The following is a 5,635-nucleotide window of genomic DNA, read 5'->3' as shown; positions in this document are numbered from 1 at the left end:
ATATATATATATATATATATATATATATATATATATATATATATATATATATATATATATATATATATATATATATATATATATATATATATATATATATATATATATATATATATATATATATATATAAAGTTGCACAGAATTTCCATCTATACAAACAATAAAACCACTTTTTTTGTCCACCCAAAATTCTGCAGCAAATATATTAATAAGGGCATCTTGAACAAAAATACTATTCATTGCAAATTTTGACAGTGTATTCAGATTTTGTCCAGATTTAAGTTACAATCCAACATTTTAATTCCAAAGTAGAAAAACTGAAAAAATAGGATGGTACTAATCAATTTACAATTACTGATGCATACATTTTAACAGCAATAAAGCATATATTTAAGGGACCAGTATTCTATCTTATACTTTGGTTAGGCCTGGGCATGATTTGGAAAACAGTCAGAAATAAAAATTTCAAAGCTAGTTTATTCAACAGAAAGTAGGGAGCAGCTTTGAAACCTAAAAGGAACATAAATTATTCTTTGTACAAGGGAGGCGGTTTCCTCCTTAACTCCTGGCTCTTTACTCTGAAGTTAAACTTTTTGTCCAAATTCTTTGAGAAGATTTACAGGAACACAAGAGCCATTGAATTGGAAAAAGTAGGTTTTACAAAGAACCAAAAAAACTTAGCTTAATCAGCAAGGAGTTGAGGAGGGGGCAGTGCCCCATACCAAACAGAATAATTACAGTTTGTTTTAAGTTTTTAAAGTTGCTACCTACTTTTAGCTAAGAAAATATTTTTTACTTGTTTCATCACATTTCATGAAAACAAAAAAGGTAAATATTCCAATGCTCTCTGACTGGTTTTTGATGGATTGCAAAGCTTAGAGAAAAACATTTTCTGAAAGGTGATGAAAAATGTATGTCAAGTAAAGTAAAAGTACCTAAAAATTTAAAAAGTAAAGTAATTACAAAAAACCATAGCCTACTTACAAAAAATAAGATAGAAACTCATAGCATTCAGTTCTATTGAGCAATGACAAAGTGTTGGATGGACATTATTTAACAATATCAATATTTTTTAACTTGGTTATCAAACATCAATATATTTAATACTTTCTGAGTCTGTAATTATAAAAAGTAAAGCATTTTCAAAGTAGTTGATTAAAAGCACAGTTTATATAATTATCTAAACTGTATAATTATATAAATATATAATTATATAAACTGTGGTTAAAAGTTAAACACTGAAACTAAGATTATGAATCAAATAAGATTTCTAGTACTGGGTGTTATTGAGAAAGGCTATAAGTGTTGAACTTTACTGAGTAATATTGATAATTTAATTCAATTTTGAATACCTAACTGCTATACTTGGCAGCTTTATACAACTGTAAAAAATCACTTTTTCAAAGTGAACAACTCAAACAGTCAATACTGTCACTCCTGGTAAAATAATAATAATGAAAAACACAAAAACAGGCATCCATTTTGAAGGAAAATAGAATATTAAACATTTCTTGTCATAGTGGTTTCAAATATCAGCTCAACAGTACTCAGGCTTGCTCAATGTGACAGCATGTTTTTATTGAGATTGCCCTCTTTTTAGTTTATTTTCCTTCTTCTTCTATAATTATACAAACAGTAGCTATTGATAATAATAATAACAATAACTTGTTCTATAATTATGCACTAATAACTAACTAATGTTTACTTCAAACTCAAAACAAAACAAAATTGGAATACAAACCAATACTTTGATTCAATGATAACAATATTTAGGTTCTTATGCTTTTGTCACTGATAAGGATTACTATTTACCTACTATTCATTACTATGAAGAATTTGATTTTTTACTCCAACCAAGTCATATAGAAAAAATGTTTGTGGAAAACTGGAATGAGGTCATTCCATCACAAATTAGAACTCATAATGTCCCTATTAAGGGCTAAAACCTATTGGCTTGCAGCCAACTATCAGCAAGCACACAATTTTTCCATGGTTTCCCTTACTCTGCTCTCTTTCCTTTGGCTTCCTACTGCTTTACAGTTCACATTTTCATTGGAAACCGCTTTAGAGTCCACAATTTCTAGGGGGGCCAAGGCCCCTGTGGGCACCCATGTTGATGTATTCTCTCCCCTTTCTAAAACCATGCCATTCTTCTCTTAAAACTTTATCTACAGCTTCTCCAATTCTAAAAAGTATTATCATACTAAGTAAGTTGATTCCTACAGAAATTAAGCTGATTTCTATATTTACCAGACTAACTTTTATCATTTTTCACATAATGGTCAAATTTGTAATATATCTGGAGAGTTAATATCCCTCCAATTTGTTAAAAGTGATAGACAAGTAGCTTGCACCTGAATCCAAATTCTAATATAATCCAATTTAATGGGTAAATTTATCCTGAAATAAAATTCTTCAACAAAACTCTCTTTTACACTCCTATAGAAAAATACCCAGAAAAACTCTATAACAAATTTCACAAAAATTCATAGGTTTCAATGATCCAGGAACAGCATAGCCATAGCTATGCTGTATATGCCATAGCCATATGTATATGGCACGCATAAGCTATGCTGTATATGCCATAGCCATATGTATATGGCATGTATATACTGAAAATTCCTTTGTGAAACAACTTTTTAATCCTTTGGTTGACTGAACTTCTTTACTCATATTCTCTTGTTAAAAAATCCTGAATTCAGTTGAGTTTTATCTAAAATCTACATTTCCAGGATACACTCCATTACTTTAATTCTGTTAAAATTGTTTGCCATAGCTTTCAGCCAAGGGCAAAATAATACAAGTAAAAACTGAAAAACTGTGGGCAAGAATTTCTATTACCTTAAATCGCACTTGCTAGCGATAGGACGAATCCTGTGTCCGCCAGCTTCAGTGATGATAGTTAATCATCATCTGTGGCGTCCCAAATGGTGCACCACGGTTTGTTGAGCCGCTCCCTATCCACTGATGACTTGAACGCATCCACGCTGGTAGAGGTTACTGTTTTTTCACCAAAGGAACTCCATAATCTGACAACTCTATTTGAGAAGAATTTGTTCCTTAGTGTGGTGTTGGCTCGTTTCCGTAAAAGCTTTTGAGAATGATCAGGAGTTCTATTTAAATTGTCTGATTGAAAATGGCCAGTAATGGTATCCTCACCATTTAGAAGCTTGTATGATGTTATCACATCGCCTTGTTTGCGGCGATATATTAGAGATGGTATTCTAAGATTACGGAGACGGGATGGATAAGGGACATCATAGAGGTCTCTAATACATTTTGCTGCCCTCCTCTGGACTGATTCTAGAGCTGCTTGGTATATCTTATTGATTGGGCATGCGATACACATTCCAAACTCTAGCCTTGGTCGAACTAGACTCTTGTATAGCTTGGTCATAACAGTTGGAGATATGCTAGTGAACGTTCTTTTAATTGAGCCAAGAGTCTGATTAACCTTTGCAATAGTCACTTGTGCATGAATATGAAATTTCAATTCGTCGTCTACCAGGACACCAAGATCTCTCTCCGTGTGTCTACTGGAAATGGCATTTCAGGACCCATCCCTACAATCCAAATGGTACTGAGTGTGTGGGTTTTTCTTCCCAAGGTGGAGAGTCTTGCATTTTGATGCGTGGAATTCAAGCCTCCAAATATTAGTCCAGTGAGTGAATGTATCGAGGTCCAGTTGGATCGACTTAATATTCTCCACTGTGTCTGCATGACGGATAAGTTTCGAGTCATCAGCGTAGAGGCTTACTTTGTTGTTTAGGATTTTTGGCACTTCATTTATGTATATATTAAATAAAGTCGGACCCAAAACTGTGCCCTGGGGGACACCATTTCCAACAGCGGCCACCTCAGAGAAAAGCATCCCTCCATCCTCGCCAAATACTTTAACCATCTGTTTCCTATCTGTTAAAAACTCCATCAGCCACTCAACAACAAAACCACTCACCCCAATAGCTTGGAGCTTGATTCAAAGTTTTTAATGGCAGACTTTGTCAAAAGTCTTTGCCAAATCGAGTAGTATGATGTCGACTGGGAATCTCTGGTCTAGAAGATCGGTGATTTAATTATAAGAATCAATAAAGTTTGTTTCAACCGACTGACCAAACCTAAAGCCATGCTGACATGATGAGAACAGTCTATTGGTTGTCAAGTGTTTCAGGATTGCAGTGTTAACAATCGCTTCTGGTAGCTTCCCGACTGCAGAGGTGACACTGATTGGCCGGTAATGGCTTGCATCTTCTTTGCTGCCACCCTTATGTGTGGGAGTTATGTGGGCCGTGCGCCAATCCTGCGAGATACACTGTTCATCAAGGGATTTCTGTAAAAGGTGACTAAGCGGGCCTGATAGTTCAACATGCAATTGTTTAGGAAGCCTTGGGTGTACATCATCAGGTCCCACCAAGTTATTTGGATTCACCTTTTTTCGGTGTGCCCCTACATCTACCCTAGTGCCTGTAATTAGAGGCATCGGGGTTAGGCTGGTCTAAGTGGGGGGGTCTGGAAGAGGGGCATTATCAGGTGGAGTAAATACAAATGTAAACTGCCTATTTACAGCATTGGCAATTTCTATTGGGTCATCTATTATACGGTCACTATCTTTAAGTCGCGTAACAGAGTGTCTACCAGGTTTACGGGCTGAGGCATAATTCCAAAAGTGTTTTGGATTTAACTTGCATGCTGCTGCTTCAGCCTCCTCATGCTGTTCAAATAACTTTCTGGATAGATTTCTGACTTGATTTCGTGTCTTGGTATATTTTGTGTAGTGGTTCTTATTGTGTATATTCTGTTTATATAGTTTCCAATACCTTTTCTTTTTATTTCTTGCTCTCTTTAATTTTTTAGTCATAAATGGTAGCGTTTTGGGTTTACGAACCCATCTTACTACAGTATTTTTCTCTGAAACCTCTAGAAGTATTTTCTTCATCATATTCCACGATTTATCAACATTATTCTCAGTGATAAAGGACCAATCCTGCCCCGCCAACTCTTGCTTCATCAGATGGTAATCTCTATACACATGTTTGGTAAAAACTGATTTTTCTGGATACAGTCTAAGGGAGCATCGTATGGCAGCGTGATCGCTTGCACCGAAGGGCGGTAGCGGGGCCACGTTTAAGATCGTTTCAAGGTTGTGTAATATTACGAGATAAAGCCAAGACGTGGGGTGGTCAACCCGGTGCCTAGCCGGAAAATTTAAAGCTTGACAAAGTGAATAACTAGCTAGACACTCAATAAAAGGTGCAACAGATTTCTGTCCAGAATAGCAACACCCATCTATCCATTGGACGAAAGGTAGGTTAGAATCCCCGACTATGAGAAGGTTTGCTGTCAGGGCTACTTTTCTATCAATTGATTTTACTACTTCAAAAAGGGACCTTTCTAAATTAAGGGAACTCGGACTTCTGTAAATCGTACCAATCTGTATTGGCTCACCAGGTAGGTTTATAGAAATCCACACTTGTTCTAGGTAAGGCTCATATTCAAGATTAATATTTCTTACCTGGAAAGTATCTCGGATGTATAGGACAAGTCCCAGTCCTTCCTGCTTTGAGAGGTTGCTGATTATTTTGTATCCCTGTATCTGTATCTGTTGTTCCGTCAGAGGGATAGTAGTCCTTTTTGGTTT

General features: G+C 35.6%; 1 protein-coding gene across 1 annotated transcript in view; it reads right to left on the bottom strand.

The window, feature by feature from the left end:
• Nucleotides 1–2,860, bottom strand: part of LOC148946882 (ankyrin repeat, SAM and basic leucine zipper domain-containing protein 1-like) — a 15,929-nt gene extending 13,069 nt beyond the window's left edge. Inside the window, exon 1 of the mRNA XM_089097179.1 lies at nt 2,842–2,860. The gene's annotated coding sequence lies outside the window, so the exon portion shown is untranslated. The remainder of the gene's footprint in view (nt 1–2,841) is intronic.
• Between the last annotated feature and the right edge of the window lie 2,775 nt (nt 2,861–5,635).

This window comes from Artemia sp. Qi Xiang Cuo, chromosome 11, assembly GCF_049724085.1.
Source record: "Artemia sp. Qi Xiang Cuo chromosome 11, ASM4972408v1, whole genome shotgun sequence".
Lineage (NCBI taxonomy): Eukaryota > Metazoa > Arthropoda > Branchiopoda > Anostraca > Artemiidae > Artemia > Artemia sp. Qi Xiang Cuo.
The sequence above is the reverse complement of the archived record's forward strand: the minus strand, read 5'-3'. Positions and strand labels throughout refer to the sequence as shown.